The sequence below is a fragment of the Apodemus sylvaticus genome, chromosome 15, assembly GCF_947179515.1.
Source record: "Apodemus sylvaticus chromosome 15, mApoSyl1.1, whole genome shotgun sequence".
Taxonomy (NCBI): Eukaryota; Metazoa; Chordata; class Mammalia; order Rodentia; family Muridae; genus Apodemus; species Apodemus sylvaticus.
Window position 1 is genome coordinate 86,613,906 of NC_067486.1, and position 17,042 is coordinate 86,630,947.

The window sequence follows — 17,042 nt, forward strand, 5'->3', positions numbered from 1 at the left end:
AAAAACAAACTGAACAAAATTAGAAACTATACAGTGCAATTTTATAGTAAAAAGAAAAGAAGGTAAATTTGTATGATTATTCTTAAAGCAATATGAAATTTTATTTTGCTATAAGGAAGTCCTCAGTGAGATGAAAGTTTATTATAGAAGGCTAAATGTCAGGATGTGCAGGATATAAACAATTAATTCCTGAGGATTTCCTGGTGACTGAGGAGGCATTCTTCCCTTCCTCTAAAGATGATTAATGAAAGAAGAACTTCACACTGCGAAGATGTCATTAGCTCACCATATCTTTATATATCTAATATTCAAAATTATTGTGTCTGGTGTATGAGATATGATCAGGGCATAAGAGGACTTGATGAATAAGAAGCACCCATGTAAAAGAGTCAGGAATGTAACCCCAGAACTATGAGGGATGGAGACAGAAGAGTTGCTGGGATTTTGTGGTCTCATGCGTAGCTCTGGATAAATGCATAAAATGAAGAGTGATAAATCAGGACACTTGGTGGCCTCAATATTATACAAATGTGCATATATCCACATACATCAAATGTGTACAGGAGAGATAATGGCATTAGTGTTCTTTATAATACATGGCAACATCCTCGGGGCTAAACATATGCATTGAATATAGGATATAGTTGGAGTTTTTTTCATAATGACTTCTTGTACTGGGACTTCTAAACCCTTATAATTCTAAGGGAGAAGGAAGGTGGAGTGTGTGTGTGTGTGTGTGTGTGTGTGTGTGTTATACTTTGGACAACAGCTTTGATTTTGTTGCTTTCTCACATAGACTATATCTGGAAGTACTTGTGTTTTGTTAGAGTGTTTTGTTATGAATCATTGCTTTGGGCTGATTGATTGTTCCTTCATCTAAGCTGCTAAGACCTCTCAAGGTAAAGCTTAAAATAAAGGAAATTCATCAAAATCAACAATACATTCATACATAGTTCAAATCACAGGACACACAAAATATAGGCACGAATGTGGATGTACACAAAACTCTGGCTTTTTTGACTGGCATGTGGCTTGACAGAACTGTATATTGAAGTATAAATACTCAACTGAGCAGCATCTGCTGCCTTGTTATCTGGCTATTTTCATAAAAAGACAAAGGAGGTATTCTTTGAAGGTCTGATAGAATTCTGTGCTAAAACCATTTGGTCCTGTGTTTTTTGTTTTTTGTTTTTTGTTTTTGTTTTTGTTTTTTGGTTGGGAGACTATCAATGAACACTTCTATCTCTTTAGGGGTTAAAGGACCATTTAGATGGTCTATCTGATCCTGATTTAACTTTGGTATTTGGTATCTATCTAGGAAATTGTCCATTTCATACAGATTTTCCACTTGTGTTGAGTATAGGCTTTTGTAGTAGGATCTGGTGATTTTTTGAATTTCCTCAGTTTCTGTTGTTATTTCTCCCTTTTCATTTCTGATTTTGTTAATTTGGATACTGTCTCTGTGCCCTCTGGCTAGTCTAGCTAAAAGTATACCTATCCTCTTGATTTTCTCAAAGAACCAGCTCTTCAAACTATTCCACAAAATAGAAACAAAAGGAACACTACCCAACTCCTTCTATGAAGCCACAATTTCACTGATACCAAAACCACACAAAGATCCAATGAGAGAGAACTTTAGAAGAATTTCTCTTATGAATATCAATGCAAAAATATTCAATAAAATTCTTGCCAACCAAATGCAAGAACACAAAACAGTCACTCACCATGATCAAGTAGGCTTCAACCCATGGATGCAGGGATAGCTCAATATACAGGAATCCATCAACGTAAATCCACTATATAAACAAACTCAAAGAAAAAAATCAAATGGTCCTTTCATTAGGTACTGAAAAAGCATTCAACAAAATCCTTTCAAGTTAAAGGTCTTGGAAAGAACAGAAATTAAAGGCCTATACTTAAACACAGTAAAAGCAATATACAGCAAACCAGTAGCCAACTTCAAACTAAATGGAGAGAAACTTGAAGCAACCCCATTAAAATCAGGGACTAGACAAGACTGCCCTCGATCTCCAAATTTTTTCAATATAGTACTTGAAGTTCTAGCTAGAGCAATTAGACAACAAAGGGAAGTCAAACGGATACAAATTAGAAAGCAAGAAGTCAAATTATCACTATTTGCAGATGATATGATAGTCTACTTAAGTGACTCCCCACCCCCCCCCCCCCAAAAAAAAACCCTCCACCAGAGAACTCCTACAGCTAATAAACACTTCAGGAAAGTGACCAGATATAAAATTAACTCGAGCAAATCAGTAGCCTTCCTATACTCAAAGGATAAACATGTTGAGAAAGAAATTAGGGAAATGACGTCCTTCACAATAGCTACAAACAATATAAAGTATCTTGGTGTGTGACTCTAACAAAACAAGGGAAAGTTCTGTATGATAAAATCTTTAAGTATTGGAATTAAGAAATTGAAGAAGACCTCAGAAGATGGAAAAATCTTCTATGCTCACAGATCAGTAGGATTAATATAGTAAAAATGCTCATCTTGCCAAAAGCAATATACAGATTCAATGCAATCCCCATCAAAATCCCAACTCAATTCTTCACTGAGTTAGAAAGAGCAATTTTCTTTTTTTTTTTTTTTTTTTTTTTTTTTTTTGTCTTTTTTTTTTATTTGATATAATTTATTTACATTTCAAATGATTTCCCCTTTTCTAGCCCCCCCCCCCACTCCCCGAAAGTCCCGTAAGCCCCCTTCTCTTCCCCTGTCCTCCCTCCCACCCCTTCCCAGTTCCCCGTTCTGGTTTTGCCACATACTGTTTCACTGAGTCTTTCCAGAACCAGGGACCACTCCTGCTTTCTTCTTGTATCTCATTTGATGTGTGGATTATGTTTTGGGTATTCCAGTTTTCTAGGTTAATAACCACTTATTAGTGAGTGCATACCATGATTCACCTTTTGAGTCTGGGTTACCTCACTTAGTATGATGTTCTCTAGCTCCATCCATTTGCCTAAGAATTTCATGAATTCATTGTTTCTAATGGCTGAATAGTACTCCATTGTGTAGATATACCACATTTTTTGTATCCACTCTTCTGTTGAGGGATACCTGGGTTCTTTCCAGCATCTGGCAATTATAAATAGGGCTGCTATGAACATAGTAGAGCATGTATCCTTATTACATGGTGGGGAATCCTCTGGGTATATGCCCAGGAGTGGTATAGCAGGATCTTCTGGAAGTGAGGTGCCCAGTTTTCGGAGGAACCGCCAGACTGCTTTCCAGAGTGGTTGTACCAATTTGCAACCCCACCAGCAGTGGAGGAGTGTTCCTCTTTCTCCGCACCCTCTCCAACACCTGCTGTCTCCTGAATTTTTAATCTTAGCCATTCTGACTGGTGTAAGATGAAATCTTAGGGTTGTTTTGATTTGCATTTCCCTAATGACTAATGAAGTGGAGCATTTTTTAAGATGCTTCTCCGCCATCCGAAGTTCTTCAGGTGAGAATTCTTTGTTTAACTCTGTACCCCATTTTTTAATAGGGTTGTTCGGTTTTCTGGAGTCTAACTTCTTGAGTTCTTTATATATATTGGATATTAGCCCTCTATCTGATGTAGGATTGGTGAAGATCTTTTCCCAATTTGTTGGTTGCCGATCTGTCCTCTTGACGGTGTCCTTTGCCTTACAGAAACTCTGTAACCTTATGAGGTCCCATTTGTCAATTCTTGCTCTTAGAGCATACGCTATTGGTGTTCTGTTCAGAAACTTTCTCCCTGTACCGATGTCCTCAAGGGTCTTCCCCAGTTTCTTTTCTATTAGCTTCAGAGTGTCTGGCTTTATGTGGAGGTCCTTGATCCATTTGGATTTGAGCTTAGTACAAGGAGACAAGGATGGATCAATTCGCATTCTTCTGCATGCTGACCTCCAGTTGAACCAGCACCATTTGTTGAAAAGGCTATCTTTTTTCCATTGGATGTTTTCAGCCTCTTTGTCGAGGATCAAGTGGCCATAGGTGTGTGGGTTCATTTCTGGATCTTCAATCCTGTTCCATTGATCCTCCTGCCTGTCACTGTACCAATACCATGCAGTTTTTAACACTATTGCTCTGTAGTATTGCTTGAGGTCAGGGATACTGATTCCCCCAGATTTTCTTTTGTTGCTGAGAATAGTTTTAGCTATCCTGGGTTTTTTGTTGTTCCAGATGAATTTGATAATTGCTCTTTCTAACTCTGTGAAGAATTGAGTTGGGATTTTGATGGGTATTGCATTGAATCTGTATAGTGCTTTAGGCAAAATGGCCATTTTAACTATATTGATTCTACCGATCCATGAGCATGGGAGGTTTTCCCATTTTTTGAGGTCTTCTTCCATTTCCTTCTTCAGAGTCTTGAAGTTCTTGCCATACAGATCTTTCGCATGTTTGGTAAGAGTCACCCCAAGATACTTTATACTGTTTGTGGCTATTGTGAAGGGGGTCATTTCCCTAATTTCTTTCTCAGCCTGCTTATCCTTTGAGTATAGGAAGGCCACTGATTTGCTTGAGTTGATTTTGTAACCTGCCACTTTGCTGAAGTTGTTTATCAGCTGTAGGAGCTCTCTAGTGGAGTTCTTTGGGTCACTTAGGTAGACGATCATGTCGTCTGCAAATAATGATAGTTTGACTTCCTCCTTTCCAATTTGTATCCCTTTGACCTCCTTATGTTGTCGAATTGCCCGAGCTAGTACCTCAAGTACAATATTGAAAAGATAAGGAGAAAGGGGGCAGCCTTGTCTGGTCCCTGATTTCAGTGGGATTGCTTCAAGTTTCTCTCCGTTTAGTTTGATGCTGGCTACCGGTTTGCTGTATATTGCTTTTACTATGTTTAGGTATGGGCCTTGAATTCCTGTTCTCTCCAAGACTTTAAGCATGAAAGGATGCTGAATTTTGTCAAATGCTTTTTCAGCATCCAATGAAATGACCATATGATTTTGTTCTTTGAGTTTGTTTATGTAGTGGATTGTATTGATGGATTTCCGTATATTGAACCAACCCTGCATTCCCGGGATAAAGCCTACTTGATCATGGTGGATGATCGTTTTGATGTGTTCTTGGATTCGGTTGGCAAGAATTTTGTTGAGTATTTTTGCATCGATGTTCATAAGGGAAATTGGTCTGAAGTTCTCTTTCTTTGTTGGATCTTTGTGTGGCTTTGGTATCAGCGTAATTGTGGCTTCGTAGAAGGAATTGGGTAGTGTTCCTTCTGTTTCTATTTTGTGGAATAGTTTGAAGAGTATTGGTGTTAACTCTTCTTTGAAGGTCTGGTAGAATTCTGCACTGAAACCATCTGGTCCTGTGCTTTTTTTGGTTGGAAGACTTTCTATGACTCCTTCTATTTCTTTAGGCTTTATGGGACTGTTTAGATGGTCTAGTTGGTCCTGATTTAATTTTGGTATTTGGTATCTGTCAAGGAAATTGTCCATTTCCTCCAGATTCTCCAGTTGTGTTGAGTACAGGCTCTTGTAGTAGGATCTGATGATTTTTTGGATTTCCTCAGTTTCCGTTGTTATGTCTCCCTTTTCATTTCTAAGTTTGTTAATTTGGATACTTTCTCTGTGCCCTTTGGTCAGTCTGGCTAAGGGTTTATCTATCTTGTTGATTTTCTCAAAGAACCAGCTCCTAGTTTTGTTGATTTTTTGTATGGTTCTCTTTGTTTCTACTTGATTGATTTCGGCCCTGAGTTTGATGATTTCCTGCCTTCTACTCCTCCTGGGTGAAATAGCTTCTTTTTGTTCTAGGGCTTTCAGGTGTGTCATTAAGTTGGTAATGTATGCTCTCTCCATTTTCTTTTTGGAGGCACTCAGGGCTATGAGTTTTCCTCTTAGCACTGCTTTCATTGTGTCCCATAGATTTGGGTATGTTGTGTTTTCATTTTCATTGTGTTCTAAAAAGTCTTTAATTTCTTTCTTTATTTCTTCCTTGACCAAGGTGTCATTGAGTAGAGTATTGTTCAATCTCCACGTGTTTGTGGGTTTTCTGTTGTTTCTGTTGCTATTGAAGACCACTTTTATTCCATAGTGATCAGATAGGAGGCATGGGATTAGTTCTATCTTTTTATATTTGTTGAGGTCTGTCTTGTGACCAATTATATGGTCGATTTTGGAGAAGGTACCATGAGGTGCTGAAAAAAAGGTATATTCTTTTGTTTTAGGATAGAATGTTCTATATATATCAGTTAAATCTAATTGGTCCAAAGCTTCAATTAGTTTCATTGTGTCCTTGTTTAGTTTCTGTTTTCCTGATCGGTCCATTGAGGAAAGTGCAGTGTTGAAGTCACCAACAATTATTGTGTTAGGTGCAATGTGTGCTTTGAGTTTTAATAAAGTTTCTTTTATGAAAGAGGGTGCCCTTGCATTTGGAGCATAGATGTTCAGGATTGAGAGTTCTTCTTGTTGTATTTTTCCTTTGACCAGCAAGAAGTGTCCCTCAGAGTCTCTTTTGATGACTTTGGGTTGAAAGTCAATTTTATCTGATATTAAAATGGCTACTCCAGCTTGTTTCCTGAGACCATTTGCTTGTAAAATTGTCTTCCAGCCTTTTACTCTAAGGTAGTGTTTGTCTTTGACCCTTAGGTGTGTTTCCTGTAAGCAGCAAAATGTAGGGTCCTGTTTACGTATCCAGTCAGTTAGTCTGTGTCTTTTTATTGGGGCATTGAGTCCATTGATGTTAAGAGATATTAAGGAATAGTGATTGTTACTTCCTATCATTTTTGACGTTATTTTTTAAATTTGATTGCTTAACTTATTTGGGTTTGATGAAAGGTTACTATCTTGCTTTTTTCAGGGTGGAGTTTCCCTCCTTGTATTGGTGTTGTCCTCCTATTATCCTTTTTAGGGCTGGGTTTGTGGATAGATATTGGGTGAACTTGGTTTTGTCGTGAAATATCTTAGTTTCTCCATCTATGGTGATTGAGAGTTTTGCTGGATATAGTAGTTTTGGTTGGCATTTGTGTTCTCTTAGAGTCTGCATGAGATCTGCCCAGGACCTTCTAGCCTTCATAGTCTCAGGTGAAAAGTCTGCTGTGATTCTGATAGGTCTTCCTTTATATGTTACTTGGCCTTTTTCTCTTACTGCCTTTAGTATTCTTTCTTTGTTTAGAACATTTGGTGTTTTGATTATTATGTGACGGGAAGTATTTCTGTTCTGGTCCAGTCTGTTTGGAGTTCTGTAGGCTTCTTGTATATTCATGGGCATCTCTCTCTTTAGGTTAGGGAAGTTTTCTTCCATAATTTTATTGAAGATATTTGCTGGCCCTTTAAGTTGTAAATCTTCACTCTCATCTATGCCTATAATCCTTAGGTTTGGTCTTCTCATTGTGTCCTGGATTTCCTGGATATTTTGGGTTACAAGCTTTTTGCACTTTGCATTTTCTTTAACTGTTGAGTCCATGGTTTCTATGGAATCTTCAGCATCTGAGATTCTTTCTTCTATCTCTTGTATTCTGTTGTTGATATTTGCATCTCTGTCCCCTGATTTCTTCCCAAGGCTTTCTATCTCCAAAGTTGTCTCCCTTTGAGTTTTCTTAGTTGTTTCTACTTCTGATTTTAGATCCTGGATGGTTTTGCTTAGCTCCTTCCCTTGCATGTTTGTGTTTTCCTGTAATTCTTTAAGAGATTTTTGTGTTTCCTCTTTCATGAGCTCAGCCTGTTGACCAAAGTTCTCCTGTATTTCTTTAAGAGATTTTTGTGTTTCGTCTTTCATGACCTCAGCCTGTTGAGCAAAGTTCTCCTGTATTTCTTTGAGTGTTTTTTGCATTTCCTCCTTGTTGGCTTTTGTATTCTCCTGGATTTCTTTCAATGATTTTTGTGTTTCCCTTGCAAGGGCTTCTAACTTTTGATCCATTTTCTCCTCAATGACCTTCATGTGTTCCTGTACCAGCATCATGACCAGTGATTTTAAATCCAAATCTTGTTTTACTGGTGTGATGGGGTATCCAGGACTTGCTGGTAGAGGAGAATTTGGTTCAGATGTTGCCATATTGCCTTGATTTCTGTTAGTGACGTTTCTGCGTTTGCCTTTTGCCATCTAGCTCTCAATGGTGTTACTTGGTCTTGTCAGTGCTGGACTCACCAGTGCAAGCTGCCCCTTCCCCGTTGGCCTCTGGTGCACAGCTTACACTCTGCACTGCCTATAGACAGGGTGCTGTTTTCCAGGCTGTTCAGATCCCAAAGCAGGTACCTGAAGGCTCCCGCTGGGGCCCGCAGGATTTATCGGAGCACACCGACTTTTCCCAGCTGGCCGCCCGGAAGCCCCCACTAGCCTCTTGAGGGACCTGGAGATGTGGCGGCCACCCAGGCTGATCTGAAGCGGAGAGATTTGAGCTGGGGGCTTCTGCCTGAGGCCTTGCCCCAGATTGTGTCTGTGGACCAGGTGGAACCCGTGTGCACCCCCAGGGAGCTCCGAAGGTGAATGTTGCTGTGACCTCCCCTGTGCTCCGCTCACTCCGCTGGGCAGCCGATTTCCCCAACCGGGCTGGCGCACACTAGGTTAGCCTTGTCACCTAGGTAGTGTCTTATTGAAGCTTTGTTTTTCCTGTCAAGTTATAAGAAAGACAAAAAATAGAGCAGCATCTTAGTCTTAGAACTGTCAGTAGTATCAAAGATACATGGAATCTGGGAGCTGTTACAATCCAGGAGAATTCTAGGTTTAGCATCTTTGCAAATGTTGTCATGAAACAGAATGGACATATAAGAAGACTAAAACAATCATTGCACAGCAGTTAATCAACATCACGTTTTAAGAGGAACAGTGTGAAGGGCATATGATAGGCTTATCTGCATTGCTTTATTTTGAATAGAAAGTAGGTAGGAGCTGAATGTCCATTCTTGCAGAGTTATTTTTTTTTAATTGAAAAGGGAAGTAAAAATATTTTATGATAAAATCAAAGATTTACATGGAAAATATTTCAGATAAACACGTTAAAATTGACAATTTTCATGGAAAATTAAAGAGCAAAGTGGCAGACATATAAAGCATTGCTAAATTAATTGAAATATGGAATGGAAACATTTTATAATAGAATTGAAGATTTATGTGAAAAGTATTTCTGATAAAATTGTAGAAAATGTAGAAAAATGTTAAAATTGAAGATTATCATGGAACATTTTATATAGATATAATAATGGTAGGCATAAAAGTATTTGTAAGTTGATTGGAAGTGGAATTATAAAGATTTTCTGATAAATTTGAAGATTTACATGGAAGATATTTCTGATAAAATTGAAGAAATATATAGAAAAACATGTTAAAATTAAAGATTATCATGGAAATTATATAGATAAAATAATAAGCATAAAGATAATTCTAAGTCGATTTAAGGTGGAATTATAAACCTTTTCAGATAAAATTGAAGATTTTCATGGAAAATATTTCTGGTAAAATTCAAGAAATATATAGACAAACACATTAAAATGGACTATTTCATGGAAATTTTTACATATAAAATGCTAGATATAAAAACTCTTTCTAAATTAATTGAAGATGGAATTAGAAACAGTCATGATAAAATCAAAGATTTACATTGAAAACATTTCTGATAAAATAGAGGAACTATATAGAAAGACATTAAAATTGAAGATTATCATAAAACATAATGCAGATAAAATGGTAGACATAAAAACATTACTAAATTAATTAAAAGTGGAATTACAAACCTTTTATGATAAAATTGAAGATTTACATGAGAAATATTTTGTTAGCCTATGTCTTTTTATTTGGAGAGTTGAGCCCATTGTTGTTAAGAGAAATTAAGCAATAGTGATTGTTGCTTCCTGTTATTTTTGGTGTTATGTTTATGTTTGTGTGGGTATCTTCTTTTGGATTTGTTGGAAGATTAGTTTCTTGCTTTTTATAGGGTGTAGTTTCCCTCCTTGTGTTGGCATTTTCCATCAATTATCCTTTGTAGGGCTGTATTTGTGGACAGATATTGTGTAAATTTGGTTTTATCATGGAATATTTTGGTTTCCCCATCTATGATGATTGAGAGTTTTGCTGGGTATAGTACCTGGGCTCGCATTTGTGTTCTTTTAGGGTCTGTATGAGTTCTGCCCAGGATCTAGCTTTCATCGTCTCTGGTGAGAAGTCGTGTGATTATGATAGGTCTGCCTTTATAAGTTACTTGCCCTTTTTCCCTTACTGCTTTTAATATTCTTTCTTTGTTTAAGGAATTTCGTCTTTTGATTATTATGTTCTGGGAAGACTTTCTGTTCTGGTCCAGTCTGTTTGGAGTTCTGAGGTCTTCTTGTATGTTCATGGGCATCTCTTTCATTAGGTTAGGGAAGTTTTCTTCTAAATTTTGTTGGAGATATTTACTGAGCCCTTAAGATGTAAATCCTTGCTCTCATCTATACCTATAATCCTTAGGTTTGCTCTTCTCATAGTGTCCTGGAGTTCCTGGATGTTTTGGGTTACCACCTTTATGCATTTTGCACTTTCTTTGACTGTTGAGTCAATGTTTTCTATGGTATCTTCAGCACCCAAGGTTCTTTCTTCTATCTCTTTTATTCTGTTGTTGATCTATGACTCCTGAATTCTTTCTAAGGTTTTCTATCTCCAGAGGTGTGTAACTTTGTGATTTCTTTATTGCTTCTACTTCTATTTTTAGGTCCTGGATGGTTTTATTCAGTTCCTTCACTTGATTGTTTGTGTTTTCCTGTAATTCTTTAAGGGATTTTTGTGTTTCTTCTTTCAGGGCTTCTGCCTGTTGACCTATGATCAACTGTACTTCTTTAAGGGATTTTTGTGTTTCCTCTTTAAGTACTTTTAGCTGTTGACTGATGTTTTCCAGTATTTGTTTAAGGGAGTTATTTAAGTCTTTCTTGAAGCCTTCTATCAGCATCATGAGATACGATTTTAAATCCAACTCTTGCTTTTCCGGTGTGTTGGGGTATCCGGGACTTGCTGTGGTGGGAGAACTGGGTTCTGATGTTGCCATGTGGCCTTGGTTTCTGTTGGTAGGGTTCTTGTGCTTGCCTTTCGCCATCTGGTTTTCTCTGGTGCTAGTTGGTATTGTCTCTGGCTGGAGTTTGTTCCTCCTGTGGTCCTGTAAGCCTGTGTCTTTACTTCTCTAGGCTCAAAAGTGAAAGCACTGATAGGAGATCTCTCTCTCTCTCTCTCAGCAGGCTATGCACAGAAGGCTGTGGAGTTTCCCAGCTCCCTGGTGCAAATGGTGGGAAGATTTCTGTCCTAGCTGCTCCACTGATCTTAGGCCCTGTGTGCTCCTAGCTGGTTCCCTCCAGAGAGAAGGTGGGGTTCTCACCTCTTTGCTCAGAAGTGAAAGGGTACCTGGGATACCTAGGAGACAGTACCTGGGAGGTCACTCTCTTCTGGTGGGCTATGCACGGGAGGCTGTGGAGTTTCCCAGCTCCCTGGTGCAAATGGTGGTGGGGTCTTGCAAAGTTATTATTACTTAACTCACATAACAAAATCCAGCTCAGGTCCTCCCATTGTCCAGTGTCCTCATCCCAACTCTGCTTCACACACAAACACAAAGTGAGAATCTAGCCTACACACCAGAGTCCAACATCAGCAATGTTGTGATGTTTGTGTATCCTCAGCATATTAAAGCATACAATATGTATGCTTTTCGGATACAGGGACAGATGGTGTCTATCCCATGATGCTACAAAGGACAGAAAGACCACAGATATTTTATAATGTAAAGGACATTCAAAACATTTATTTCAGCTTTTTTCTTCATTTCAAGTATATGTATGCATGGTGTGCATGGTTATAAATGTGGGTGTGCAAATGTGTAACCATGTGTGTTCAAGTTGATGAAACTTTTTCTTTATTGCTCTTCTACCTGATCCTTTGAAACAGGGTCTCTCAATCAAGCCCATCTATTAGCTCCCAGCAATTGAAAATCCTGTCTCTGCCTTCCTAGGTTTGAATTACAGGAGAGTTGCAATGCCTCTCCTGCATTCTTATAGGCTCTGGGACTTATTGCATAGCAAGTACTTTAATAGGTGAGCTAAGTCACATCAGACACTTAGGTTATTATTAGAAAATTAATAAATAATTAACTTTTGCTTAAATGCATACATATTTTACACAAGAACTGAAGTAAGCTGGGTTTTCCTATTAACATTTGCAAAATCATTTTCTTCTTTTTTATATTTTTAAAATATAAGGTCTTGCAAAATCTGTCTTATACTCAATTGTCAAATTTACTCTTGTACTCTATGATTGCCCACATCGTTGTTCAACTGCATTCTGTGATTCCCCTAGTCTTCTTTCTAGTTGAGTAAGAAGATGAGAACAGCTGCTGCTCCTGCTAGAAACTGCCCTGTTTCTCCTCCTGTAGGAGGAGAAAATAACCTCCTCATTCATTACCCCTTGGCTTTAGGTTCTACTACTCACATATTACATCTTTCCAAAGAGATAAGGGAGAGATTAGGCCATACAGTTTGTCAAAATCTTGATCTATTTACTATAGACCCCTGATCTCACAGTTGGTAACAAGGGCAAAACAGGCAAAAAAAAAAAAAAAAAGAAAGCTAAACTAAACTAAACTAAACTAAACTAAACTAAAAACAAAAATCCTTAACATAGTTTGCTTTCTGTAAAGCTGTGGAGATTTGGTTGCTAAGCACAGAGAGATCATTCCCTGATCTCTTTGCAAAGTTTTTCACTGAGTTATCCAGGCCTGTTATGCCCCTTGCTGAATTTTTTGCTCTGCACATGGTTCCCTTTGGTGTCAGTTTTCTGTCTTTTCCACTTCATAGGCTCTAACAGTGCATCCCGGGCTGTAGTCATTCATGCACTAAGTACACCAAAGCATCCACTTCATTGTGTTCAAAAAGCTCAGACTCCTTTTAGGGAAATGTAGAAGCAAATTGAATTGCTGATTTTAACCTACTTAGGATTTCATTTCTTAAAAATAATTATTATGCCCTTCTATCTCAAGTAGTTCAGTTTAGTGGCAAAGCGTAAATTAACCACAGTTGTGTTGGTTTCTGTTTATGGATCATCAGTTTTTTATTACTAACCTCCGGTAGCACAACTGTCACTTTTTGGCTCTGTGATTCTCTAGGACTGTACTGTGATAGTTAACTGATAAGGATGGAGCTTTGAAGTGTGCACCTGGGCAGAATGACCATTGACCTTGAGAATCTGAACTGCCATCTCCACACTTCCAGTTTCTGCCCTAAAATGTAAACTGTAGGCTGCCATACAGACAAACATACAACGTCTTGTTTGAGGTAGATGCACTTATGTCACGAGTCATAGGATCTTTTTTTTAGCACATTTGTTTATATTTCCGCAGTGTTGTTGGCTCCGCCTTTGCACACTTTTAACCTGATTGTATATCCTGCTGTTCTTCTGTAAATACCTGTGCTCAAATTGCACCTTCCTCTTTGAGGGCATGAACCTTCTAAATCTGAGATAAACTTAGAGAATTGCTGAACACAATATGTAGTGAATTATTAATGTTTTCAGAAAAGGTAGAATAATACAGATATTTATTACATGAAAATCACAAATAAGCTAAACGAAGCTGAACTGTTCAGTGTAGACTGCTGTGTGAGAATTACTCAGACCAGGAGAGAGGGCATAATAACCTAAGTCTTTGGTGTGACTTAGTTCAGTTATTAAAGTGCTCACCTTTATTCAGAGTTGAGTAGGAAGGAAAGTAAAGACGTTAGCCCTTAGACCCTGTCATGAGCACATTAGTATCAGGGATCAGAATATAATCTCACTAGGAGATCTAGTAATATTTTCTGCATTTTTGTTTGTGTGTGGTGCTTTACAGCTCAAATATTAATTGTATCATTCCCTTGAACCAAGTTAAATATATAAAATGTATAAAGGAGAGCACCATTTATTTTTTCATTGAGTTTACCATTTATTCATTAAGTTCGGTTGGACTTTACTGTTATTTTAAACTATAAATGACAAATGATTGCTCAGTGTTCTTATTCTGACTGGAAATGCCATCATCATAAATCTTGGCGGGGGGTTCTCTATAGTCTCGTGACTTCTTTGCAGATACAAGTACAACCAGTATTCAATTTGCTGCTCTCCTTGGAGATTCTGTAGATCTGATGTCAGGAAAACTCTTGGTCCTCATTGTTACCAATCTTCTGTCTGCCTTTTCCATTCTTACCCAAACTCTTCACATCTTTGTACCTCCTCAGTCAGCTTGCCGTGAAACAAAGCAACAATGGATTTGATGCTATTTTAAGTAACAGAAATCACTCAATATGTCTCATAAAGCTTGCTTTCTTTCCTACTTCCTTCATCTTCAGAACTTAATTTTAGTTATAAAAACATGCTATAAATCCAAAGGACATCTGTAATAATGAGATAAATTAGTATGTATATTTTTCAACAAGGGTATTATAAAAATCCATTGCCAGGTCTAAGAACTGAACTTTATAACCTCAAAACTAAGATAATAAACTTGTTGTCCCAACAGAATGGCACATATCTACTTCTTTCCATTCTCTTCCACTAAAGGCAATTAATCCAAGAAATCACCAAAGAAAAATAGGGGAAGTGAGATGAATAGGTGTGGGAGCCTTAATTTAGGAAAAGCTCCTAGTGGGGTGTCTTTAATTTTAGATAAGGAGAATCAGCTCAGGTAAGAGCTGTGGAACTCTTAGCTCTCAGCAGATGACTGTTGGGGATTTGACTTATGCTTGCATGGGAATTAGCATGTTTGCTGTGGGTCCCTACCAACAGTTGTTTTTTTGACTGCTCAATAAAGAGCCAGCAGCCAATGGCTGGGCAGAGCGACAGAGGTGGGACTTTTAGGATTCCCAGGCAAGAAGCACAGGAGAAGGAGAAGAGGCTAGTCTGCCATGAGAAGGACATAAAACGGGCCATGCCTGAAGGAGTAGGAGGGAGAAACAGCTACAATGTAGGTGCAACTGGAAAGCAGCTCCATGGGAGGGCTTACTGATCCTATTCTCCCCTTATCCCATGGGAACAAACTGATCTGTTTGTTGCTCCACAGTGTTATTTTTCCTAAAATACCATATGGTTAGGATCAATCTGTGTGTATCTTTGTCAGGTTGAATTTTTTTAATAAGATTCTTTCCTATCTTTTTATGGTTTGACAACCCTCTTATTTTTAACATAGGAAAATATTGACTTTTCAAGATGCAGAACAACTTATCTACCAACTGAAGGCTATTTCAGTTGTTACCAGGTTTGGTAATCTTAAATAAATCTGGTCTAAACAACTCAGTTATGGTGGTCTGTGCCTGAAACCCCAGCACTTGGGAGGTCAAGTCAGGAAGAGGACTTCATGGCTATCCTCAGCTACACACTGATCTGAAGGCCACCATGGATTATACCAGACCTTGTCTAAAACCAACCAACCAACCAACCAACAAACAAACAACAAGCAAATAAGCAAATATACAAATAAAGGTGAGATGGCTTAACATACTTGGTTAGCTCTTTTCTAAGTGTTACATAAACATAAAGATCAGGGTTAAGAGTCACAGGATCCAGATGAAGATGAATGTAGTTGCACATCTGTAAAACCAGGACTCCTCCAGTAAGATAAGAGGCAAAGACAGGAGAAACTCAAATGCTTATGACCTTTTGGCATGTGCAACATGAACAGGAGAGCCTGTCTCAAACAGACACGAGGATAGATAACTGAAGAATTGGAACTCTTCTTTGACAGCCATATTTGTAACATGGCATGTACATATGGGTGTGTATACACACACACACACACACACACATAAGATATAAATGCTCTAATTATTACATACAAGTTTAAGTAAACATTACTTAAACTTTAAATAAAATCAAGGAGTTATAATTTCTTGTCATATGTTCAGTTTTGTAGGAAAAGTTCCATTGTCTTTATAGTGATTATAACCATTTATAGTCCTACTGTTAGTCCACATTCACAGAGTGCCTGTCAGAGAGCATCTTCACCAGCATTGGACTGGGAAAGACTGTTAAAGCTTTTCTTAATTAGTGATTTACGTGGGAGGACCCAGGCCTTTGTGGCTAGAGCCATCCTTGGTTTTCCTGGATTCTATAATAAAACAGACTGAGCCAGGAATGGAGAGCAAGCTAGTAAATAGCACTCCTTAATCTCATTTTCATCAGTTTCTGACTCCAGTTTCCTGCCCTGTTTGAATTCCTGTCTTGACTTCCTTCAGTGATGAAGCATGGGTATGGAAGTGTAAGTCAAATAAGTTCTTTCTTCCCCAACTTGCTTTGAGCATGGTATTTCATCATAGCAATAATAACCCTAATTAAGACAGCTAGCTAGGTCATAGACTATATGGGAGAAACTGCTATTATTATTCTGCTAAATGAGCACCATATTAAATTACAGCCTAAATTCTTATCTTTATAGCTAGAGATTAACTACCAATACTCATCAGAGAAGCTTTATTTTGAAGTAGATAATGATTATACAAAGATTCACAAATGCTCAATATGCTGGGATAAGAGATTGTGGAATCCCCAGCTCAAAGAGGACATGCACAATACTCAACAATACATCCTGTCTTAATTTGGTCACTATGACTTTGACAAGGATCAAGAAACAAAGCCACTTTGGAAGAAAAGGGTTATTTAGCTTATTCTTCCATATCATAAGCCATTACCAAGGAAGTCAAGACAAGAACTGGCTCAAAATAGGAGACAGGAGGGAGCAACTAAAGCAGAGCCATGAAGGGGTGCAGCTTACTGTCTTACTTCTCATGGCTTATTTGGCCTGGTTTCTTATATGTACAGTGGTACTGGTCTCAGCATGGATGGAGGAGCAGCTCCTAAAGTCCCACTAGTAGTCAAAACTAGTATTAGGAATTGATGGTTCCTGGAGAAAGATTAGTTTTCTTTACTAACTTCCTAAACCCTTATGCACACATGCAGCACTAAATAGACTCCGATTTATTTTATTTTATTTTTTAAGGCAGAGCACATGAAGATGGGAGGAAAATATGGTAAGGCAGACTGGGGAGAAATTTGAGGGGAAGAATTGGAATGACTAGCATGGGTTTGATTCAAATACCTTATATGCCTGCATGACTATTAAATAAAGTATTTAAGTTAAAGAAATAAT